Genomic DNA, 27,225 nt, shown 5'->3' on the forward strand with positions numbered 1-27,225 from the left:
ACTGATTTGCATATGGCCATGTCTGAACTGGGGTGGCGTAGTGGGCAAAAGAACGATGGATTTAACCCAGATCTCTTGACTGGGGGAGAATGTCTGCATTGTCAGCATTCCGTCCATCATTTGTTTGTTGTAACGCTTTTCGCCCTAAGTGGGATGGGTATTCCCAGACGTGGGACCCGTGCTCACTACGCCACTGGAGTCAAGCTATCCTGGCTGATGACGGCTGATAGCCAGAAACCGGTCCTAGGATGCTTGATTCCGGTCCAGGGAAGACATGGCTTGGCAGTTCGGGCTGGACTGTTCCCATGAGGCACAGGGTCAAGACTGATTTGCATATGGCCATGTCTGAACTGGGGTGGCGTAGTGGGCAAAAGAACGATGGATTTAACCCAGATCTCTTGACTGGGGGAGAATGTCTGCATTGTCAGCATTCCGTCCATCATTTGTTTGTTGTAACGCTTTTCGCCCTAAGTGGGATGGGTATTCCCAGACGTGGGACCCGTGCTCACTACGCCACTGGAGTCAAGCTATCCTGGCTGATGACGGCTGATAGCCAGAAACCGGTCCTAGGATGCTTGATTCCGGTCCAGGGAAGACATGGCTTGGCAGTTCGGGCTGGACTGTTCCCATGAGGCACAGGGTCAAGACTGATTTGCATATGGCCATGTCTGAACTGGGGTGGCGTAGTGGGCAAAAGAACGATGGATTTAACCCAGATCTCTTGACTGGGGGAGAATGTCTGCATTGTCAGCATTCCGTCCATCATTTGTTTGTTGTAACGCTTTTCGCCCTAAGTGGGATGGGTATTCCCAGACGTGGGACCCGTGCTCACTACGCCACTGGAGTCAAGCTATCCTGGCTGATGACGGCTGATAGCCAGAAACCGGTCCTAGGATGCTTGATTCCGGTCCAGGGAAGACATGGCTTGGCAGTTCGGGCTGGACTGTTCCCATGAGGCACAGGGTCAAGACTGATTTGCATATGGCCATGTCTGAACTGGGGTGGCGTAGTGGGCAAAAGAACGATGGATTTAACCCAGATCTCTTGACTGGGGGAGAATGTCTGCATTGTCAGCATTCCGTCCATCATTTGTTTGTTGTAACGCTTTTCGCCCTAAGTGGGATGGGTATTCCCAGACGTGGGACCCGTGCTCACTACGCCACTGGAGTCAAGCTATCCTGGCTGATGACGGCTGATAGCCAGAAACCGGTCCTAGGATGCTTGATTCCGGTCCAGGGAAGACATGGCTTGGCAGTTCGGGCTGGACTGTTCCCATGAGGCACAGGGTCAAGACTGATTTGCATATGGCCATGTCTGAACTGGGGTGGCGTAGTGGGCAAAAGAACGATGGATTTAACCCAGATCTCTTGACTGGGGGAGAATGTCTGCATTGTCAGCATTCCGTCCATCATTTGTTTGTTGTAACGCTTTTCGCCCTAAGTGGGATGGGTATTCCCAGACGTGGGACCCGTGCTCACTACGCCACTGGAGTCAAGCTATCCTGGCTGATGACGGCTGATAGCCAGAAACCGGTCCTAGGATGCTTGATTCCGGTCCAGGGAAGACATGGCTTGGCAGTTCGGGCTGGACTGTTCCCATGAGGCACAGGGTCAAGACTGATTTGCATATGGCCATGTCTGAACTGGGGTGGCGTAGTGGGCAAAAGAACGATGGATTTAACCCAGATCTCTTGACTGGGGGAGAATGTCTGCATTGTCAGCATTCCGTCCATCATTTGTTTGTTGTAACGCTTTTCGCCCTAAGTGGGATGGGTATTCCCAGACGTGGGACCCGTGCTCACTACGCCACTGGAGTCAAGCTATCCTGGCTGATGACGGCTGATAGCCAGAAACCGGTCCTAGGATGCTTGATTCCGGTCCAGGGAAGACATGGCTTGGCAGTTCGGGCTGGACTGTTCCCATGAGGCACAGGGTCAAGACTGATTTGCATATGGCCATGTCTGAACTGGGGTGGCGTAGTGGGCAAAAGAACGATGGATTTAACCCAGATCTCTTGACTGGGGGAGAATGTCTGCATTGTCAGCATTCCGTCCATCATTTGTTTGTTGTAACGCTTTTCGCCCTAAGTGGGATGGGTATTCCCAGACGTGGGACCCGTGCTCACTACGCCACTGGAGTCAAGCTATCCTGGCTGATGACGGCTGATAGCCAGAAACCGGTCCTAGGATGCTTGATTCCGGTCCAGGGAAGACATGGCTTGGCAGTTCGGGCTGGACTGTTCCCATGAGGCACAGGGTCAAGACTGATTTGCATATGGCCATGTCTGAACTGGGGTGGCGTAGTGGGCAAAAGAACGATGGATTTAACCCAGATCTCTTGACTGGGGGAGAATGTCTGCATTGTCAGCATTCCGTCCATCATTTGTTTGTTGTAACGCTTTTCGCCCTAAGTGGGATGGGTATTCCCAGACGTGGGACCCGTGCTCACTACGCCACTGGAGTCAAGCTATCCTGGCTGATGACGGCTGATAGCCAGAAACCGGTCCTAGGATGCTTGATTCCGGTCCAGGGAAGACATGGCTTGGCAGTTCGGGCTGGACTGTTCCCATGAGGCACAGGGTCAAGACTGATTTGCATATGGCCATGTCTGAACTGGGGTGGCGTAGTGGGCAAAAGAACGATGGATTTAACCCAGATCTCTTGACTGGGGGAGAATGTCTGCATTGTCAGCATTCCGTCCATCATTTGTTTGTTGTAACGCTTTTCGCCCTAAGTGGGATGGGTATTCCCAGACGTGGGACCCGTGCTCACTACGCCACTGGAGTCAAGCTATCCTGGCTGATGACGGCTGATAGCCAGAAACCGGTCCTAGGATGCTTGATTCCGGTCCAGGGAAGACATGGCTTGGCAGTTCGGGCTGGACTGTTCCCATGAGGCACAGGGTCAAGACTGATTTGCATATGGCCATGTCTGAACTGGGGTGGCGTAGTGGGCAAAAGAACGATGGATTTAACCCAGATCTCTTGACTGGGGGAGAATGTCTGCATTGTCAGCATTCCGTCCATCATTTGTTTGTTGTAACGCTTTTCGCCCTAAGTGGGATGGGTATTCCCAGACGTGGGACCCGTGCTCACTACGCCACTGGAGTCAAGCTATCCTGGCTGATGACGGCTGATAGCCAGAAACCGGTCCTAGGATGCTTGATTCCGGTCCAGGGAAGACATGGCTTGGCAGTTCGGGCTGGACTGTTCCCATGAGGCACAGGGTCAAGACTGATTTGCATATGGCCATGTCTGAACTGGGGTGGCGTAGTGGGCAAAAGAACGATGGATTTAACCCAGATCTCTTGACTGGGGGAGAATGTCTGCATTGTCAGCATTCCGTCCATCATTTGTTTGTTGTATGCCAAGACATATGCCCTGTGCTCTCCACGCCAATGGAGTCAAGCTAGCCTGGCTGATGAGGGGTAATACCCCGAAGCCGGTCCCGGGATGCTTGTTCCAGGTCCGGGAAGAACCTGGCCTAGCACTTCGTTCTGGGCTGTTCCTATGGAGAGCAAGGTCAAGACTGATTTGCATATGGCTGGGCCCAAACTGGAATGGCATGTGAGCAAAAAACAATGGATTTAGGCCCAGATCTCTGTCCTGGGGGTGAATGTTTGACATTGTTCAGCATTCCGTCCTTCAATTGTTATTTTTTCATTCATCTGCTTTAGTGCCAGGATATCCTCCCGGGTTTGTCATGCACATACAAATACACATAACATACCACCCATCACATAATGAACTGCCCACCATATGGAAAAGCACATCTTACTGTCTCTGTGGGCAAGCAAAGTGAGTGGCCCATCATACTCACCTACACGGCAGAGTGGATGTGTGCACAGTGGCAACTCTTTTCCTTGCCTAATTTAAAAGACAGCTCAATGTCAGGAGTTTCATCAGGTATGGGCGTCCTCTTGTTTGCATTTGTCCCATAAAGCAGAGACACAGCATAATGTTGCAGACACAGCCCTGCCTTGACTCTTCTTACTTCCCTCCCTGCACCACCAAGCAGGAGCTGTCAGTCAGGACAGACCTCCTTCTCCTTTTTAGGTCTCACCTACCAAGCAGCGCATGTGCTGTCTGTTGTGGGACATATTGATATCTTACTGTGAGCTTAGAGTCCACCCATTGCTTACCATTGGTTGCCTATTGACAATATTTATTATCATCTTCATTGTTTATTGTGTCCATCCACTACTCACTTTCTATTACTTGTTTCTTGCTGTATAGGTTCTCCAGGAGAACACTTGTGTTTTCCAGCTGTTTCTCTAGTGTACTTCTCTCCCCCGATAAGCTCCATGTTCCCCCCTGGCAAATTACATAATTCCTTTTTTGGCCACTCCAGTGTAGATTTATCAGCACTGCCACAAAGTTATGCAAAATGATGCAAAGCTACACAAAGCGTTGAGAATGTATTTACTTTCCAGCACAAAACTTTACTTGTGCTGGAAACTGGCTCTAAAAAGTAACACAAATAGCACTTTGTACTACTTTGCATCAGGTGCATCAGGTGTATACATGGGAGTTTACCACGCTACCAATCACGATTTTTGATGCAAGCATCTAGCTATTAAAGCAGGGCTATGTGCCAAAAAATAACTCCTTTTTTTTTAGGAAGGCAAAACACAAAGGGAAGTGTTTTATTTTTCCTAACTTTTTAATCATTTAATGTGTGCTAGAGTGTACGGCACACTTTCAATGTGTACATTTTGTTTACATCCAAGTGTTTTGTTCTGGAAAGATACCCTCAAAATGGGAAAACTATTGTGCATGGCACTAGGCATCCTTAAGGAGCCCCAGCACTTTGGAAGAGAAAAGCAGCACCATAACATGGTAGATGTGGCTCTGGCCTGCTTTCTCTCCAAGGCACAAAACAATGCAGAAACTTTAGTTGCAGTTCTGCATTGCGTTATTTTTTTTGTAAATGTGTTCCTTCCCTTTCACAAGCAACAAGTCCTGTTCAGAGCCATGTTTTGCAACCTAGCACCCTCGTGTGGCCATTTGTGGTTTAGCAGTAATGCTACTTTCTTGAGTCGCTTGAATGTAGCACTGGCCCTGATCAAGAACCCAGGAACTAACACACTGAGGAAATTAAACTGTAAAAACAACATGGTGTTCCAAGATGGAACACGGAGACTGAAAGAAGGACAAGGAGGGTATTGACACACAAAAGACACTATGGGACTCAAATAACAACACAAAAACATTTACAGGAGGATGTGGCACTGGGCTTTCCTGCAATGCACTATTTAAATCGGTGCTCAATTAATGGGGAGTTAATTAAAGATAAGCGGTATTTTTCCTTCAACAGTATTTCATCTCTGTTTCACCACATGGAACTCCCTCATTGTACTTGCTTCTTCAATCGGGTACAATCTTTCCTTTCTGTATGTTAATATAGTGGCTGTTTAACACACTTTTTCATAACTGTGAATAGGTGTTAAGTTTGGTCATCTGTAATTAAAGACAAAGGTGAAATCGTCAACCAGACTAAAGTCAATAGACAAAAACTTGTTAATGCTTAAATCAGCCCTATTCTTTTTAATATCTAATTACGGCCCCTGTTCCCCATTATCAAATCCTTCGGAATTGATTTGGTCAACTATGCTGACGACACATCAACTGGTGTTCTCCCTGGAAGGGAAACAAGCGGTATCCATGAATACGTTCCAGGAGTGTATGCGTCGACTGCTGGATGGCTCAGGAAAAATTAATTACACTTTAATGGGGGGAAAACAGAGGTGGTATACTGTTCCACTGCCAGAATGTCCCAGCATCTACCACTGGAGTTCAAGCTCACTCCCGAGGAGGAACCCCTGGTTCCAGTCAATACGGTGCGCAATTTCGGGGTTCTGGTAGATAATAATCTCCAAATGGAGTCACAGGCCAACAAAACTGTTAGCGTGTGCTTCTCTTTGATGCGCATGCTACGGCAGATTCTCCTGCTACTCTCAAAGGATTCGCGCTCCCTTGTAGTAAGGAACATAGTGCTGAGTAGGCTGGACTACTGCAACTCCCTGTATTTGGGAGCTCCACAATACATCCTTCAGGGGTTGCAGAGAATCCAGTCCATGGCAGCAAAGCTGGTGCTAAATAGGCAACGCAGGTCTTCTACAACTTTGGCCTTGAGAGATCTCCATTGGTTGCCTATTAAGGAAAGGGTTTGTTTTAAATCGCTCTGTATTGTATACAGAGCAGCACATGATCTGGGCCCAATCCCACTGCAGGAGAAATTTACCTGGTACAACCCCAAGAGGCAGCTCCGTTCCTCCAGTGCAAATCTAATGACGACTACCAGATTTAAGCATTCTAGTATGGGGGTAGAGCTTTTAATGTGGCTGCAGCACACTTATGGAACGAGCTACCCTAGAGCATTAGACAAGCCAATTCCCTGACCGAGTTCAGAAAGAATCTGAAAACCTGGCTTTTTCCCAAGTACTGAACTTTAGTTTTCCCCACTGTTACTCTGGTCTGCTCATATGGTGGTCATACTCAAGTCTAAGCGCCAGGATACCCGCAGGGTGGCAGTCTGCGCTATATAAGAACCTAATACAATACAATACAATACAAAAATGAGGGTGTGCATAGTCTCATACAGAAAGTTTCAACAAGCTTGCAAACAGTGTGGCACATCTGGAGTTTTATCATGTTATGCTATACTAGGGCATATATATCAGTGGACATTCACCAGTTACTTGGCCTCTTAGCACTTTTTAATGTAGAGTATGCAGTTGATGTCCTCAAATCAACCCCAAGCCTATTATTGAATAATTGAATTAAGATCCGGTATTCTGGGTTTTTCCTATGGTTGTGTTTCATAATGGGGTGGGTTTGACCTGCTGGCCGCACCCTACTGTGGTGATTTGTGTTTTGAGTTGTCCGTGGGTTGGTATGACCATTCATCTATACCTAGCCCATGTCAGGCCTGCAGGTGTAGTCTTTTGAGGTCTTGTGCAACTTCAAAGTGAAACACATGTCCATTTCCCTTAATTGGGAAGTAGGAGAGTGAGTGTAAGAGTGGTTGTTGTGAAATGGGTGTTATTCGATGTGTTGCTGTAGTTGTTCTGAAGCTGACCAGGTATCAGGACTATGGGGAATATTATCAAGAACGGCGTAAAAATTATCGCCGCTTTAGCAGCAGGAAACTGCCGCTAAAGTGGCAATAATGGGCTTGATAATATGCCCTTGAGAATTCCAAGAGAAGCCCAGGTTCACACCAGAACATGGGCTTCTATTGGAATTCTCAAAGGCATATTATCAAGCCCATTATCGCCGCTTTAGCGGCTGTCAGTTTCCTGCCGCTAAAGCGGCGATAATTTTAACGCCGTTCTTGATAATATGCCACTATGATTCTAATCAGATGTTATGTTCTGATCCTTAAATAATGCCATAAACTATCTTTTGTAGCTTGTTAAAATCTCATTGCTTCTTGGTACTATATTTCCTAGTCTAGTCTTTGTTGGTTGTGTACCTTTTTTCCTCAGTTCCCATGTCTTCCGGTTTTCCATGTTTCCTTCCTGTGCTTCAGGGTAACTTTAGCACATTTTTCACTTTGGAATCTAGAAAACAAACCGAAATGAATGCGTGAGGAATCAAATTTTAAATGTTGCATCAGGAAGATATCCTTAAAATTGTACTGTTTTCACAATCTGACACATGTGGAAGCTGATGGGTCACCCTACAAGTTTGAGTCCCATAGGAATCCCAATTCCCATAGGAAGGTTTGCTCTCCAATGCAAAAATAATGGTGAACAGAATTACACCAAATTTAGCAAAAGTTAAAACTTTAGTCAGAAAGCATCTCTTTTTATATTTGGTGTAAACCCGCTCAGTCGCTTTGATAAATTACCCTTTAAAAAGATGCTCGAGGTGGGTAAAATTGATATCTAGACCGTTGAGTTGTGCGGTACCTCCGCGACACATAAAATGAAAAAAAATAGCTCTGATTGTCCTGTGGAGCTTTCTCTTTCATGAGCCTTTTGGTACCATGGATCTGGAAAATTACCTGTGGTACAGAAAAAATGTGAGCGTCCTGTGTGGCCTCTCAGATGTACCAGGAAGAAGCAGGGAATAGATCAAATGAATGTTTGTTTCTATTATATTCAAATCAGTAAAGAGGCACTGATGCCACACTAGCAGCAGTAGGTATTAATAGTTCTACCCAAAACTACTATTCACAATCTGTAGAAATCTTCCTTATAGGTGAAGGGGTTAAGAGCACAAGTGGAGAGAGTGCCAGTCAAATCATGGAGCAGCACAAAAAAAGGGGATTGAGATAGTTAAAAAAATAAATAATTGTGGCAACAAAAGGATAACAGGAAAGAAATTTGAATAAGGATTACCATATCATGGAAAATAGACTCAAACAACACTGACTGGAATAAAAAACCAGACAGGATAAACAGATCAAGCAGTAAAACTGGCCAAGAGGAAGAACCTGCGTGTCCTTCTTACCACTACCAAGATGAGGCACGCTCATTCTGCCCATATCCCAAATGACACCTAATGGGTGGGTGATTTGAAAAATCAAAGAGGGATTTTAGGGAAGTTGACAGCCAATGTTTGGTTAACAGGAGTCCTAACTCCTGGTGCCTATGGTAGAAAACTAAAGACAGAAAGATCAAATCCTCAACAGAAGAAACTTTGTTATAATAACTTGAGCAAATTCCTCAAAGATGGAGCCACTCGATGCACTGAAGACCAAAGTAGTATCTTGACTATCAAATGTCTATATTACACGGTGAGATCATTGGATGAGAAGAAGATATGTAGGATCAAATGTGATGTACACTGCATAATGCAGGCTCTGACAATCTTTCCAAAATGTGACAGCTCAAAGATCTTATTGAACTAAACACAAACGCAAAAGCAGAGCAATTATTTATGTAGTCCATCCCTTAAGATCACCCGGGAGCTCAATGCAGAAACACCATCGAGTAAGATGCAAAACCAACAAAGGACATTGCCAATACCATGTACAACCACTTTCTCTTCTATGTTATTTACATAGGGGCATATTATCAAGACAGGTGATAAAATTATCGCCGCTTTGGCGGCAAAAAACTGCAGCTAAAACGGCGATAATGGGCTTGATAATATGCTCAATTGAAGCCCATGTTAGACGTGAAGGACATCTAACCGGAGCTTCAATTGGAATTCCATAGAGCATGTTATCAAGCCCATTATCGCCGTTTAAGCAGCGAAAGTTTTATCGCCTGTCTTGATAATATGCCCCCCAATACTTTGGTCATATCCTTTATGAATGGTACTTAATTCGCAGGTTGATGCTCCATTTCTTCAATCATTTATTGCACACTTTAATTTGAAATTATTCCATCATAGCAAGTTGGCCCATGTTGCTCAAGTTTGATTTCTTATTTTTTCACACTTACTGTTTTATCCTTCAACCAGTTCACTCTCCGTCTTTGTTTTCTTCCATTCCATTATGCACATTTCTGTTTTTTTTAATTAAGTTTAATGCCATCTCAACATGAATCTTAATTCTTTTAATTCTATGCGATCTTACCTTATATTTTTCAACTGCATTGATTTTATTCATTTGATGTACTGAAGCCGTGTGGCGAAAAAGCATTTTATTGGAGCTTAAAACCTGAGTGATTATGGTTGGGAATTTAGGGAAGCTTTAAAAAATATGACTTATACGCATTATTATTTTCATTGAAACAAATTCCCCAATCCTCTTTTCTTCTTCTACTATCCTTGTAAAAATGGGAGAAATGTGTGCACTTTCCTACAATTAATAGTGCATATTCTAAAGTGTGTGGTTGAAAAGTTACAAAGTCTTTTTTGTCCATGTACACTTTTTAATGTAAAGTGATTTTCCATGGAAAGCCTTTCTTTCATTCCATCACACCTCCAGTGAGATGGGGTAAATTCTTTTCACTTTTCCCTACTGTCTAGACTGGAACACACTCGAATTTCAGAGATTTGAGGCCATTGATTGATTGCACAAAAGCAAATCTTGTTCGAGTGATCTAAGCGGTCAATTCAATTACTGAAATCTTAGCTAGTCATTTTTTTATCCGGTCCTTTGCTTTGTGAATATTCACCTTCTAAATTATCTGCATCGTACAAAGACCATTCTGGGCCAAAGGGACCAGTCAATAGTGACTGTGTTTCTCGCTAAATTATCTCCATTCCCACACTAGCACCATGATTTGCTATCTTCCAATGAGATGCGCACCTATGAATATTATAACACATATGCACTTATGAATCCAAAACATTATAAAAACTTTAAGAGTGCCGGGAGATCAAGCAAACTTAACAACACGCCCTAAAGATCGCTATAGGCTTAGGGGCAACACATATGGATTTAATCTTGACTACGAGAACTGGGAAAAGTCAGTGCTAAACCACCAGATGCTATAGAAACAACATAGTGGTGTCTGCAGGCAGTGGACATCCTCACTCATGTTTGGTGACTTTCATTTATTTTTTATCATCAAATATTTGTCCATAGCGAGAAAGAGAGAGAGGCAGGAAGGAAAAAAGAATGAAGAAGAAAAAATAGGAAAACAGGAAGAGGCAGGGTTCAAAAAGAATCGACAAGAGTGAGATAAAGAGGCAGGGGGTGAAAGGTGGTGGTGTTTAAACAAGCATTTACAATGCAATGGTCTCGGGAATTGTCAAAGTTAGAGCTATTGGTATTGCTCATGACATTGGCCTACTGCTCTCTCCTCTGAAATGTCAGTGCTTGGAGATATGTTCCCAAAGTGGCAGCTTTGATTAAGGGCAGAGGTGGTAACATAGTGTGGACATTTCCTGCTATACTTCAAATTGAAACATGCAGTTCAATCTATATAACCATGTTTATGAATCTTTCACAAGAAAGTATTTCCCCCCCAAACAGGCTATGACAGCAGATACTAGGTGCACAGCGTCATTTCTAAAACAAACAAAAAACAACAACAAAGAAAGAAAGAAACAAGAGAAATAGCCAAGTCGAGAATATCCTTCTTACTCTGTCGCTATACCTTATTGGGAGGCGGACATAGACTGAACTAACAAATGAGTAAAAAACATTTTCTTCTGTAATCGATCTAAATCGCTACACTTTAAAATTCGAACACTCAATGGTACACTCCATTCCAAGGGGCGCAACAGGGAGCCGCCTGACTTAATGTCATGCAAACAGCAGCTCATCCATCCCAATTGGTCTCAATCGGGTGTCATTGAAGACTTTGTAATCAGCCGTTAATATACCGTGGGGTAATTATTAGCACCCCATCAATCCCCTGCCCTTCTCCCATCTTCCTCACACCTCTTGCCCTCACACAGAAATGACCCTCACCCCGACAACAAACACCAAATGTCCTTTCCACCCAGGGCGCTGTCCCAGTCAATCCCATTTAGAGCCGGACCTAATGGCTCTCCTAGATCAAAAATCCTAGAGCCGGGCCTGCTCTAGACGAGAACACAAGCAACCCCACACTAGTTATATTAATTTGTATAGCACTAATCACCTGAGAGTGTATCCAGACATAAGTGAGGCGCTGGTTAAGCCGTGTGGCACAGTGAGAGCAAGGGACCCATATCAGCAGTGCTTTAAGCGGTCCGGGTCCTGCCAGTGTTCAGCACCAGCAGTTCTACAAATCAGATGATGAGATGGGTCCCTGTCGGGCTCTCCATTTTTATCCTCAACCTCAGGGTGGACAAAAAAATCTTAACTCTGCAGCAGTGCCACCCTTCATTGCGTTTGATGTAACTTCAAAGAGAATCATTATAGGTCTTTCACACTCTCATCAACTCAGAACTGAAGCATTTTCAATGTTATTTACAACGGAGCCATAGTTACAGTTTTTTTTATCTTATGCAACTACCAACCATTGACAAAGCCAATAGTCCTGGCTTGTTATAGGTGTAATGTTACTTGTATATAATATCTGGATGCCCTGACAGACGCAGCAAAATACCAGTCGGACATCACGCTATGCTAAGCACAGATTTTTAGCTTGAGTGTTGTGAGCCACGCCCTTAACTACATCGGCCAGGCCCCTTTGATGAACTCCCCCCCCCCCTCCCAGTTTATTAATCCCACTTAAAGCCCTGCATATCAGTGCACAGCAGTCGCACTGAAGCTGCACTTTGCCAAGGCTAAAAAAGGCCAAAACTGGTCTGGAGCTGTTTGTGTTAACATCTAGAGGGAACCTGTCCTGGCAGTTCGGATCAGACAGTTCCTTTTAGAGCACGACCAAGTTTGATTTGTATATGGTTGGCCTCTGCCCCGAGAGGCTTAGCAGGCACAAAAAACCTGGCTAGAAGGTGGACCACTGAGATTCATACAAGCATTCCAACCAAACCGGTTTTCTACATAGTCTCATCCAAAAAAATTAGCTAAATTATTGAAATTGTGCAACATAAAGATAGCGTAGTGGTTACTTTGGGCCCTGCAGAAATATGTTTGCGATGCATAAGACACAGCTTTGAACCCTGGTACCCAGGCACAGCCTTTCCTCCTTCTGAGGTGAGAAACATAAGTGCCACTGTAATGGGCAATTATGAAATGAAGCTGAATGAAGGTACTGGGGTAGTAATAAAGCCAGCTACGTTAACGAAGTCTGGTAAAGTCTTTACTCAGTCAGGTTTGGTTCACGGTGCAAACAAACACGTCTCATTCGGGGCCATGCATTTCAAACGAACATGAAAGTAGCCTCGACATGTTAATATCATAAAGCTCTGAGGAGTAGAGTTTAGTCACATAAGGATATATTTGCAATCACAAGAGAGAGCAGCCTTCAAACGCCGCCAGCAGAGTGACCTGCGGGTCTCTCTGAATATCAAGCGGTTTCTGGGTAGAACACACAACTTTGACAGGAACGCTCTTCCCTGAAGGTCTAGCGGTGTAAGGGGTGTCTCAATGTTTTCTAAGGTCTAGCGGTGTAAGAGGTGTCCCAATGTTTTCTAAGGTCTAGCGGTGTAAGGGGTGTCCCAATGTTTTCTCCCGGCTGATCCACGCGTGGGTGAGGCTGAGAGGAAACTTCTTCCCGACACACGGTGTACATAAACCCTTTCTCCCCCCGCGGTCCTGCCTTCCTGCTGCTGGAACGATGCCCCTCCGTCCATTGTTCGCAACCTGCCCACAGTGCGCGCGGTCCCCAGCGGTACTCACCCCGACCCCGGCAGGGATGGGCAGGGAGCCTCCCATACGCCGCGCTGTAGCCTTGGATACCCTGGACGCATCCGCTTGTTGCTGGCTCTGGGGAGGGGTTTGGCTTCCAGCCTAAAGTTGAGCGAATAGGCGACGCAGCCAATTCCATGCTCCGGGGTGTAGCTGGGCCCCGGGAGCACCGCGCATGCGCCGGCTCCTCCGGCATCTGCATGAAGAACAGATAAAACAGCTGTATACCACTGCTTCCCCGCGACCAGCACTCAACCCCCAACTTTCAGTAAAAAACACAATTACAGCTTTGCTACTGTGTAGGCTCCAATATTCATCGAGTCCAGTGCATTTCAGTGTGGTGTTAAACTTTAAACAACATAACACACCTCCGTGACAGCTTACTTGTTTTTTTAATATTGAGCGTACCCGCCACGAAGGTGTTGGAGCGCTTCACGTGAGCACCAGTTACATTACAAAGGACACATTCACGTGCTCAAATTGATACCTGTCCGATAGATGGCGCGCGGCCGCCTCCGCACCAGAGATCTTCCCACGGTGCTAATTAAATCGCTGTGGAACATCGCGTAGAGGCACTCAGGCCCATTAGAGCCGCGCTCTTGGGCTGTAATCCTTTGCAGCGGGATGTGTCAGAGCAGAGAGACAGGCATCGCTTTGAAGGAGCAATGGCGGGGAGAAAAGGGAGACAGTGACGTCTTTCTCCTAGGTCAAGCAGAAATGCCTCGGAGAAACGCAGCGTCATGTTCGGATTCGGGGGCGTGTTTTTCTTTCTCTCCTCTTCCCATTGGCTGGAATGTTTACATTCCAGAGAAGAGAAAGAAAGTAAAAAACACGCCCCTGAATCTGAAAAAAACGGGGCTTAAATGGACAGACGCCCCTCTCCTCCAATGGCTGGCCTCCGTTTAGGAAGCCAGCCAATGGAGAAGAGGGGCGGGTTCAAGCCCCGTACTAGAAAACATTAAATCTCGCGAGCGAGACTGCGCAAGCGCAGCCTTCGCTAGCCGAGACCTAATAAAAGCACTTAAAAGCACTTACCTAATGGGGTGACGGGAATCCCTTGGGGATGCCCCCTTTGTCACCACTACAACCACGAGGTAGAAGGAAGGAAAGAAAAACATTAGACAAAGAAGAAAGACTCAAACAACAGGCCAAAGACATAAACAGAGGACGGGAAATAAGGCACGTGGAAGAAAAACACAGTAGTCATTCATGCACTGTCTTTTTAAAAAACCAGGGCCAAAAAGTCAGGATGTGTGCCCCAGGAGTAAAGGAGAGAGTGGGAGAGTGGGAGAGTGGAGACAAGAGGAAGAAGAGGAAGTTGTGAAAGATGCTTGAAACCCCATGGAGTGGGACCAAGCCAGCAGTGCTGAACCGAAGCCTGAGAACTCAGTAGGAGTGCTCAACCAAAGCAAGGAGGTAGGCTAGGAGGCCTAACCTCTTCGAGTCCCGGGCCCTCCATAATCTAGGGAAAGTGGGTGTCTGGCTGGTATCCCAATGTTTTCTCTTCTGTGCCAGAATTTCCCACTGACTTGCTAGGAGCTCATTACAAAAAGAGGGAGGGGGAGCACTTATGTCAGTTATTATCCTGACCACCTAAAAGCCTGCCTGATCAAAAAAGGTAGCCCAATATTAATGTTGCCCTGCAAATTGCCTACACCTTATTTCAAAGATCACAACTTCTCCATTAAAAGACAAACCATTGCATCCTAACAATACCTAACCTTCTGTAGCTCATCTATTATTACCGTCAACCTCTGCATGAATTCACATATCCTCCTTTCCATTAAAGATAATACCTAATTCCTATTAATTTAATCTACGACATAGAAACTGGAGTAAATGCATGACATGGTTTTCTTAAGAGTGTAAGACTAATCTGCATAGTCAATAATAGCCCCCTAAAAGTATACATAAAAATGAACTCCTTATCCTGTGTTCCGGAGCAGCGTGCTGCCCGGTATAAAGTGTCACAATACCTCTTCAGGGATAGTGAGTGCTATATAAATGCAGTTACAGCACAATACAATGTATAGCCTTCCTGATTCATATTAATACTGATTCTATAACAGTCAATGGTCGATTATTGTTCATACAGACTGCATAATAATGTTGGCACTCTTACACTCACTTTAGACAAACCTGCTAAGGGTCATGCAAATCACCCAGTGCTGTACCAGCCCACAGCAATAATCCATCGATCACCAACTGAAGAGATATGTCATGTCTTGCTAGCCAAAAGAGGACTTTGTTATGGGATGATACTAACAAAGTAATTCCCAGCAGGTCTCTGACCCATGCCTTCCTCCATACTATGCCTGCTTAGGCGCATATACTTTAAACTTATACAAGATATCTGAGAATGGACAACCCAGTCCCAGCTAAGTGGACAATGATAATAAAACATACCATAAAGGGATCTTCAGAGCTGCTCAAAGCTCCCAGTTTACTGAAAACCATACACAGCGTGCCTGACTCTCACACTTATTCATCCATCACACTGCTGGCTGCCTCGCACAACATGATAGCCACATCTTCAGTGCCCAGTATAGGGGTAGGTAGCATTATATGAATGCTGCAATATGATAATGCAAGTTAAAGTGTCTCACATCCTATCTCTTGCTAGCATTTTAAGGTGGCTCTTCACACCCACGGCTAAGAGGTGGAAGAAAGGCTTCAAGTCGAATCAAGATGAGGCAACCTTGGGATTCAACATTTCCGGAATTCAGCACTGCAATGGCTCTCAAGAAAAACTTTGGGCCCTTGCACTTATTTATTTACTTTGGGCACTTGCACTTATTTATTTATTTATTTTTATAAATTTAGCACTGCAGGGATCAGCATACAAGTAGAGGAGACTCAGCACACTTTCCATGGACTAGCCATTAGGAGAGAAGATAAGGTCATAAGCATGTGTGCATACGCAGGTGTGCTGCAAGCATGTGGAACCAGATGCCTGGCTATCTGAGATATATCACTAAGGAAACAACCTTCAATAAAGCACTGAAAATGTATCTTTTCAAACTTTAGGGAATCTGGATACCTGACGGATTCTTCCTCCCCTCACCCTGCACCTGGACACTCATCGAGTAGCCATGCGCTATATAAATAGCCATTCTTACATTCATTTATAATTGACCTTAAAAGTGGGCAGAAGCTGTTGATAGGAAACCACCAAATCTGAAACGTGAGCTATACTAATCTCATTGAAAAGCAAGTTATTGAAGACAAATGAAGTTGAATGTAATTAGTATTTAAGATGCTTCATATGAGTAAATAAGGGAACCATAATTTCGATTAGCTTAATATAAGCCTATGGCATATGCAATGGTTGCGAGCCTTAATATCATACGTATAACATTTGCATTTGTACACATATTGTACAGGTAATACAACACAAAACTAGCTATTGCAATTTTGGGCCATAAGGAGCAGCACATACCACATACTCACAACTAGTGTGAAAAAGGGTGCTTTACTGAAGACAGGTGCACATCCCTTACAATTTACCCTAGGCCTTTGCCTCACAAAACTAGACCTCACTATACATTGCTTCACCTAATTTACCCCTACCCCATCCCTACATTTTACCACCCCCTTTAGCATCCTTATCTTGCAACTGTAACTCCTACCCCCACAATAAACTGTCAACCTTTACAACGGTTAACAGTTTGACCTATATCTATTATCATCTAATTATCTAAGTATCCTTACTGTTAACTTTTCCTTCCTCCAGGTTTAACTTTATGCCCACCCCCACCATTGCTCTGCTTCCCCTATGTTCACAACCATCATATTAAGGTATAACCATGTCAACTGCAATGCCTACCGCCACCCAGAAAAGGCCTAATCTCTTTCCCTTTTCTGACACCCCCTATCTAAGAACTTCCCTCATCCCTGCTTCCAATCAGTACCCTGTCCAAAGCGTCTCTCATTTGGATCAAATACAACTGCAACTCGTACATTGACAAATGTACACCACCCCCCTAAAGAAATATGGCACCTCAAATGTCATCTCTGGATGCTCTACCATTGTAAACCTCTCTTGCCCACTAAAAAACCCTCATGTCCCTGTTAGTCTTATGCCTGGCCTTGTCATTAGCAGCTGGCCTGCTCGCCCCTCTCCAGTGCTGCCATGGAACAAAATCCGTCCACATAACATACGTTCCTGAACACTGCCCCCTAATTTCCAGAATATCGTTTTCATCTCCTTCAACAATTAAAGATCTTTGTGTATCACCAAATAATTTTCCCCCAAATGTAAACAAAAATGTCATGTCATCTGTGTCTCCACAATAGCTGATTCAAACAAGGCAATAATTCGTTCCAACACATACCACCTTTACCATACCATTGCACTGTAAAACACTGTCCGTCCAACCCAATGTTACTACCTCTGCCTTTTTGACGTTCATGGTGTTCTGCTGATTTAACAAATTAATGTCCCACAATCCATATGGACAAATCCCCAGCATCCGGCCCAGCTACAGCACCTAAAAAGAATACAAATGTAGGGTACGGAAGTACATCATCACAATTCCCCCTCATGTTCCCTCACATATTTTGTTAGAAGCAGCTTGAAGACCATTGCTCCAGTGCCATAATCCTTTCCCTACCCCATGTTCTTTGGGCTACTTCAATAGCCGCTCCAATCCTAAAAGACTGTGTACCAAATTCCTTTGGGTTTTCTCTTATGATGGCCAACGCACACCACATGACCCATAGGAGCTGATGCACTGTCCCCCCCCGAACCATCATTGTGGCAAAAAAGTTCCCCCTATGTTGCCCCACTAACCTCCCATGGCTCTGCCCCCCATCATAACGGACACACTTCCCTGGCAGGAAAAACCTGAAGTCTCACCCAAATTCCAACTGCCATTTGATCAGTCTTAGATTGTTGAATGCACAATTCCAGTCCGTCATTGTGTTGTTCAATGACTCACCAATCCAACCACGGAATACCCTTCCTACCCAGTAGTTTAGAAACACAGAGAGCCCCGAAAAAAATCTATGACATAAGCATTGAGGAAAGAATCCTCTTCCCCAGATCTTAACAGATTAAGGAAGTACTGCTCAAGCCGACCAAGCAAACGCCGAGATAACGGTCTCCTAGTGCGAGGCTGCCGACCCCCTACCCTAGACCACCCCTCTAGCATTCCCCTACCCAGTTCCCCTACCACAGACATATAACCCCCATAAAAAGTTGACCATGAATACGATGCCTGCCAGTTTTCCCGATATCGTAACCCATGAGAGATCTCTCTCTATCAATGTCAGTGTATGCTTCACCATATCTTCCTCCCTGTCCCACTGTTCTGATCTCCACTCAGCTCCCCCCGCCCGAAACTCCTTCCAGGCCAAAACATATGCCTTCCTAGTGGACACCGCTAGAGACTCTACCACCATCTGAAGCATCCTCCCTCTCCTATGCTCCACATGTTGTCTGGCATTCTCGTCCTGTCTTTGTCTTCCTCCGTACCAGCCCATGGAACCTCTCCCACTGTGAACGAGACAAAGTGTCCGCAATGTCATTGTCTACTTCTGGTACATACTTCACTTGATAAACCACCTCATGCTTCATACAACACAGCATAAAAAAATCACAGCAGCTTGAGTACCTGGTCGTCCCCTGCTGATTGCGTTTTCACCACATGTACAACTGACATGTTCTCCACCCTGAAAAGTACTTTTTTGTGCGATAGCTCCTGCCCCCACAATGTCATAGGAACCACCAAAAGGGAAAAACTCTAAAAAGGCTATACTCCTACCCCCTCGCTTCCATGCTACTGGCCATTCCTCAGTGCATCACCTGTCCTGCCAGAAAAGGCCAAAGCCTATTCCTCCCTCGGCATCCAAGTATATCTGCACATCCCACTCCCATTCCCGCTCACCAACCATTGGAATTCCAGTGAAGTTATCCAGAAACCTGCTCCACATTCGCAAATCCTCTCTTGTGCCTGCAGACAACCGCACGCGATCATGCAGCAAGGACAGTCCTGCTAAAGACATCCCCAGTCACCTACAAAACATCCTACCCATCCTGACAACCCTACGTGCAAAATTCAAATGTCTTAATAAGACCTGCGCCTCCTTGACTGTCATCTTGGTTTTTTCAAGCATTACACCCAAAAGCAGCTGCATTTGCACCTTTGTGTCCAATGGTAAACATGCATCAATAGTTATGAAATTCAATTCAATACCTAAAAAGCACAGCAAAGTTGCTGGCCCCATCATTTTTTTTGAGCCAGCAGCACCCCAATGTCAGCCATGAGCTCTTGAAAACTTGTCAGCTGTTGTTGACAGTCTGCAGAACTGGGCAATTCTACAAAGAAGAAGTCATCTAAATAGTGGGCTACTGTCATCTTCCCAGTGTGCAACGTAAAGACCCACTGAAGAAGAGAGCTAAAGCACACAAACAGTGCACAATTGATACCGCAACCCATTGGTAATTCTTTATCCATGTACCATTGTCCTTCAAACTTTATGCCCAACAACTGAAAGTCCTCTAGATGAACTGCCAACAGCTGGAAGGCTGATTAATGTCACACTTCGCCGTGACTGCGCCCCTTCCCACCTGTTCCACCAGCGCCATTGGAGCGTGATCTGAGGAATATGACACAGATGTTTCCTCACCTAGAATGAAACCAATTAATGGAGTTCCCCTCCAGCTATGATAAGTGCTGTATGAGGCGAAATTGCCCCTGCTCTTTTTTCGGTACCAGCCCGATCGGGGAGACAATCAAGGTGGGCGTAGGCCACTGCCCGATAGGTCTAGCCATCCTACCTTCCTGTACCTCTTTTGCCAACTTGTCTCTGATTACCTGCTTTGTGTGGCAACCGATTTCAAATCGTCAGCCCTGTTTCCGAGCTGAAATTCCTCCCTGAAGCTGTCATTCAACAATTTAGCATCCTGCCTGTTCTGATAATCTGTCAATCATGCCTCCAGCCAGTCAGTTTTAATTGGAATTTGAGCCTTTCCCCATGTTGCTGTGTGCCCCCCCCCCCGTCCTCCTCTATTGGTTGTTAGCAGATTACCCTGTTGTCCATAACCCCCTCTGAGATACTAATTCCACTGACCTGCCTGGCTGCCCTGTGTGATCCCCCTGCCCCATAGCATTGGAGGTGTAAGTGTCTAGTCCCGCACTTTGGGCACTCGTGCTTGCACTTACTGTAATCCCGGGTACATGACCCTTTGTTGAAATCCCAGCATGTTCCAATTGTCCCTCCTTGAGTTCTGGCTGTGGTCTCCACTCCTGCAGGTGAGGCAGGGCAGAAACGGCCGATATACCAATGGAAACCCGCTCACTGTGTATGTTGCCTTACCGAACTTGACTGACCCCCATCGTCTGCTGGTATAGATCAGTGACAATCTTCCCTCATTTTGCCTCAGTGTCCCATGCCATCCTTGACCAAAATTCCTCGTCGGAGTGAGCCCACATCTACCTCCCCCATATGTGAGCAGGGCTTTGCTGATTACGTCCATACACTTAAATAATGACGCACACTGCTCAGGCTATTTCTTGCAATAAACGGTCACAAAAATGAGAAAAGCCGTAGATAGTTTTCTATTGTAGGCACTCTAGTCCTTTGCGCCAGTTCTATCTCCTCTTCCTTGGACCCATATTTAGCCCTAAATTCTCTGTGGAGGCACTTCAGTATCTCCAAATATTACCCTTTCCATGTTTTCTCCTTTGTTGCAAGAGTTAGATGCGCACCCAGTTGTTTAGTCACTTCCATATAAGTAAATATTTGTATCTTTATTTATTTGTTCGTCTTAGAGTCCCCCTGGCTTCTCTTGAGCACCTGTCCTGTCCACTGCCCCATGCAGTACCTCCTTTCCTTCTATGGCAGAGTTGTCCACCACTTTTTTCCCCTGCCCTTCTGGCGGCAAGTTCATGCCCCCCACTTGCGCCGCCACATCCTGTGTGTCCCTAGCTATGCCTTTGTCCTTCACGTATCTCCCCTTCCTTAGAGGAACCTCCCCCATCCCCCCTGCCGTCACCCCTATTGACACCATGCCTTGTTGCTGTGTAGCAGCCTGTGTAGTGCTGGCACCCTTATCTGGTGTCAAGGTCGACCTCCTCCTTGGATCCAACCGTACAAACAGTTGAGAAGGGTCACCACCAGCCGGTTCTGCCTGTGTCCAACATCCTTCTTGATACTCCTGAAATGAGCTACAAACAAATTCATTAAACAAACCCTCCATTTCTCCCCTCCCCTAACACTCATCCTCTTCTTCTTGGGTGTCATCTCCACTTTACCCTTCTTCTAAGGTAGCCTCATCATAGTCCACTTGCTCCAGTTCGTGCTCTAGCTCTACCAGTCTGACATACTTCACCTCTGGTCCTTCCAACCTGCTGTTTTCCCGAAATTATGACTCGCTTACCAACGCAGAGGGCAGACAGTGGGCCACTGTACACCCTTCCGCCTGTGCCCCCGACCTGTCCCGGCCAGTGCACTATGGAGGACACTCCAGACCTTCTTGAGGTAGTGTTATCGTGGTCCCACGATGCCATCCGGCTGGCTGCCTAGACCCTGCCATCTCTTCATCTCGGGGTTTATGAACCGCATTAGACTTTCTCAAGTCAGCATGGCCGCCTTGCCTGTGAGCCTTAAATACAAAATGCAAGCCTGGCATACCATTGTTAAGCTCCCTCACCCCTGGCCCATACCCAGTTCCCATCCTGTGAACTACAGTCTTCCCCTACGCGCACAGCCCTCTCTTTCACGACTGTTCCTTGCATAGGTCTTCACTGGGGGTTTAACACCCCCCACCTCACCTTCCAATGCCCCCTCCTCTCCACTCTCTGCCCTGCCTTCTTCCTCACTCCGTTCCGGGGCTGCCACAATCAAGGGGGAGGCCAGGCCTGACACATATTGTTGTGCCCCATTCAAAGAACCCCTTCAACTGGACCCCCTTTTAGTCCCTGCTGTTCGCTACCCCCCACTCCCACCCCACTCCCTCACTCCACAATTCTAACATCACACGCTGGGCCCTGTCCTGCCACCCTTTTGCCTCCAAAGACACTGGGGGGGCACGTCCTCCACCACCTTTCAACCCTCTACCCAACCACTTGCTCCTCTGCAACTTCCTGATCCCTGGCAGGCTTCTTTTGCTTCCACACCCCCTCCCGATCCTCCTCCCATCTGATGACTGAGGGCCATCAGCTCACCCCCATTCCCCTCCTTCAGTGTACTATTATTCCCAAACTACCATGCTCCCTCACCCCTTTATCTCCCTCGCCACCTCCTCATTCCCCTCCCTCCCTGTGTCTCCCTCTCTGCCTCAGCAGGCCCCGTGTCTCCTGAGGAATACACGTCCTGCTTTACCAGTTCTGTTTGGGCCCTGGCTCACCCTCTTATCCCTCTCCAAAAACAAGCGCGGGCCAACGCACTGGGCCTTTCCAAGCATGATCCATGTGCTACATGCAGGGCCGCTCTCATACCCACTGACACTGGCGTAATGAAACTCGAGGGGGCCTCCCTGCAAGGCACGTGGAGGGGGCCCCCTCCGGGCTCAATCAGGAGCTCTGCAGCCAGAGTGCTGTTCTGAGGGGGCCCCCTGGAGCTTGCCCCACCGCACCGCAGGGGCTGCGGGAGCCTGTGTTATGCTCCTGCCCACTGAGTGGCCCTGCCCCCTTACTGGCACACTTCCTCCTCTACGCGGGTTGAGCAGGCTAATACAGCTGCTAACACCCCGCTCACCGCCCGTCATGCCGGACGCGTCAACACACGCATGCCGGTGTTGGGAGGGAGGCGCGGGGGAGGGAAGCAGACCACAAACCAAAATTTGTGTGTAAAAGGCTGCTTTTATTGGAACAGGTGCACATCACAATTTAATAAACCTTGGCAAAAAGCCTTCCAAAACTAAACCTCACTAAATAAACCATATACCTGACCCCGTACCCCGCCCCCTCCCCTAAATTTCTTCGAACCCGTCCCCACCCGTACATTACAACATTAAAACAATACCAAACATTACATTATCGTATAACCCCATATGAACCTATAAACACAAGCCTTCCGTTAAACAAAACTCCCCTGGCTGCCCCTTTACAGCTGTCAATCACCCAACCTGTGTAACCGATCTAAAAATAACCAACCTATCCTTTCCCTGTCGATAACCCAACTTAACAATTAATCAAACAACCTTTGCCAAACCTGTCAAAAATTCAAATAACCCCCCCACACCACCTGCTCCAAGCGACAATGCATAGCACAGACCCATGAACACCTGTCCCACAAAAAACAACCAAGTAAAAAAAACAAAAAATGGGGAAAAACCCCAGAATTAGGAAAAACTATGAAAAAAGGGGGGGAAAGGGAGGGAGGGAGGGACAAAAAACTAACAACTGCTAAGCTCCCACCCACCAGGTCACCAAACCTAAAATGGTGGCTGGGAGCAGGAGCCCAAAGCATTTATGCTTGGGCTCCTTTTGGGCTACAAACTAAGAAGCCCAACTTCTAAAATGGCCAGCGCGAGCTCAGCACCCCTTCCCCCGGCTAACCCCTCCCAAACTGCCCGTGGGGACCTCCCTGCGGTCGTCTGCCCCCCCCAAGCCCCCCTTGGGAGGGAGGCGCGGGGGAGGGAAGCAGACCACGAACCAAAATTTGTGTGTAAAAGGATGCTTTTATTGGAAAAGGTGCACATCACAATTTAATAAACCTTGGCAAAAAGCCTTCCAAAACTAACCTCACTAAATAAACCATATACCTGACCCCGTACCCCGCCCCCTCCCCTAAATTTCTTCGAACCCGCCCGACCCGTACATTACAACATTAAAACAATACCAAACATTACATTATCGTATAACCTCATGTGAACCTATGAACACAAGCCTTCCGTTAAACAAAACTACCCTGCCTGCCCCTTTACAGCTGTCAATCACCCAACCTGTGTAACCGAACTAAAAATAACCAACCTATCCTTTCCCTGTCGATAACCCAACTTAACAATTGATCAAACAACCTTTGTCAAATCTGTCAAAAATTCAAATAACCCCCACCACCCAGAAAGAAGGGGGGGGGGAAACTACCCACCCCGCTTTCTGCCCCCCCCAAGAAAGAACTGTTAAACTCCCTTACCATGCCCTTGAACGGTCACGCATCTTGACAAAACTTCCCTAATTTCTAGCAAATATAAATTCATACCAAGCCTGGATAAATGTACTCCATCATCCCGAAAAAACTCCACCGCCTCAAAACGGATTTCCTTGTGAGTCACTCTCCCAAACCCCAAACTGTGGCAGAACCTGGAAATCTCAGCATTCACTTTCCTCCGTGCCCTATCGATAGCTCTGGGGTTCTAAGCCCCCCTCCAAAACCTCCGCAGGACCATCTCGGTCCACAAAACGTGGCATCTCGACCAGCGCTCCTTCAATAAGGCCAAATCCCTCTTCATTGCCCTTAGTAATACCACACCCTTTACTCCACAAAGATCATTTTCGCCCAAATGTATCAACAAAATATCCGGGCACTGGCCCTTCACCATTGCATTATTCAAACACGGAATAAGGTCCTTCCATAGCATACCTCCTTTACCCTTCCACAAAATTCTAAAAAGATGCTCATTAAACCCCAACATTTTCCCGAAATAACTTTGGCACGCTTGAACCTGTGCCCATTTGGTGAACGAATGCCCTACAATCCAAACAGTCAACTCCTTCGAATGGGACCCAGCCACAGAACCTGAAAAGATAAAAACAGAATGAGACTCATAAAAGGGGGGTTAACGCATGCGCCTCCCCCGCGTTAACTCTCACATATTTTCTAAAACAGCCTGATGACCAGCGCCCTAGCCGCATAATTTCCCCTTGAGACCAACCCCTATTGTGCGCTTCAGTCGCTGCCCCTATCCTAAAAGAATGAGTCCCAAACTGCGCCCCATCCAACCCAATCCTCTGCAACCCCTTGAGCAAAACCATACGCAGCTGGTAATCCGTTACCCGAGCGCCATCGATATGTTTAAAAACCAAGTCGCTCCCAACCCCTCCTGACAAAGCTTTCCATTGCCTTGCCAAACGCAGAGGACAAGTAGAACTAGGAGCCTCTGCCTCCAACCACACACCCTTACCCAAGCCTCTCTGGTCGGTTTTCGAACTGGCCAGCCAAATGTTCAAACCTTTGTCCGAGAAAAACACATCTTGCCAGCAAATGCCCCACTTCGACTTAGTACCTAAGAGCTCCGAAACTCGAAAAGCCCCAAAAAACATAAACGCCATAAGAGTGGCAAACAAAGAAGACTCAAAATCGTCCCTGCAAACCGCAGGTAAAACCTCCAACAAACGTGCTAAAGTCTGCCAAGAAAGAGGTGAGCGAGACAAGGGAAAACCTCTCCGCTCCATAGCCCAACCCTCAAGCATCCTCCTACCCACTTCACCCGCAGAAGGGGAATAGCCCCAAAGGAGTTTCCCCATGAAGGAAATTCCTGCCAATTTCCCGGCAATAGTGACCCTGGACGAGCCTCTCTCAATAAGGTCCAAGATAAACTGAATAACATCCTCAGAACGGCGCCAAGACTCCTTCCTCCTGCAAGCTCCAGATGCCAAAAATTACCTCCAAGCAAGTGCATATGCTGCCCGCGTGGATGCAGACAGGCAACCTACCACAAGTTGAAATACCCTACGTTGCCTACATACCAGAGATGCTCCGGCATCGGGGTCGGTGTCCTGTCCGCCTCCTTGGCCTGCCCATGGAATCTCCCCCACTGCGAATGAGACAAAGCATCCGCTATGTCATTGTCCACACCCGGAACATGCAAGGCCCTGATTGAAATATCATTTCGCAGACAGCCCAGCACAAACACGCTCAACTTCAAAATCTGCTCATCCCTTGCTGACTGCCTGTTGACAATTTCAACCACTGCCATGTTATCCACCCGGAAAAGCACCTTCTTATGCTCCTGCTCCTTACCCCAAATGGTCAAAGCCACCAGTAGCGGGAAGAGTTCCAAAAAAGTAATGCTCCTCCCTCCATTCCTCCAATCCTGCGGCCACTTCTCTGAGCACCACCTTCCCTGCCAGTAAATACCGAAACCATCACTGCCTGCTGCATCTGAAAACATTTGGACATCCCACTGTACATCCTCCCCTCTAGCCAGTGGCACTCCATTAAAGGAGTGCAGGAAAAATGACCACATGCGCAAATCCTCCTTCACCCCTGCTGCCAAACGCACATGATGGTGAGGCAAATGCTGACCTGCCAATGCACAGCCCAGACGCCTACAAAAAGTCCTTCCCACCCTGACAACTCTGCAAGCAAAATTAAGATGACCCAGTAACACTTGAATGTCCTTCACTGTCACCTTCCTTTTTGACAACATTCTGTCTAGCAAATCCAGCATTTTTAATTTTTTGTCTTCAGGCAAACGAGCCTGCATTGCCACAGAATCAATCTCAATACCCAAAAAGGATAAAGCTGTAGCAGGCCCCATTGTCTTCTCAGGTGCCAACGGCACCCCCAGCTCCTCCATGAGCTCGTGGAAAGTGTCCAGTGCAATCTGGCCCTCCGCGGAGCCCCATGGAACCAACAAAAAAGAAATCATCCAAATAGTGCGTGACCAAAGTGTGACCTGTGCGCTGCGTAAAATTCCACTGAAGGAAGGTGCTGAAACATTCAAATAGAGCACATGGCACAGAGCAACCCATCGGTAATGCTTTGTCCACACACCATTTGCCCTCAAAATGGATCCCCAGAAGAGGCCAATCATCCGGATGTACTGGAAGCAGCCTAAACGCCGACTTGATGTCACACTTTGCCATTTCTGCAGTTGCGCCCGCGGTCACCACTAGGGACATAGCCACGTCAACTGAGGAATATGACACTGAGGCGGCCTCTTCGTCAGTGAAATCATTTACTGACGACCCTTCTGGCCATGACAAGTGCTGAATCAGTCTGAACTGGCCTTCTTCTTTTTTAGGCACCACCCCAATAGGGGATATGATTAAATTCTGAACTGGCCAATCATCAAAAGGGCCTGCCATCCTCCCTTCGCGCACTTCCTTAATCAGTTTCTCCCGCATCACTGTGCTATGTTCTGCCGCTGATTTCAAATTGTCTGCTCATCTTCTGAGCCTTGGCCCCTG

This window comes from Triturus cristatus, chromosome 7, assembly GCF_964204655.1.
Source record: "Triturus cristatus chromosome 7, aTriCri1.1, whole genome shotgun sequence".
NCBI lineage: Eukaryota > Metazoa > Chordata > Amphibia > Caudata > Salamandridae > Triturus > Triturus cristatus.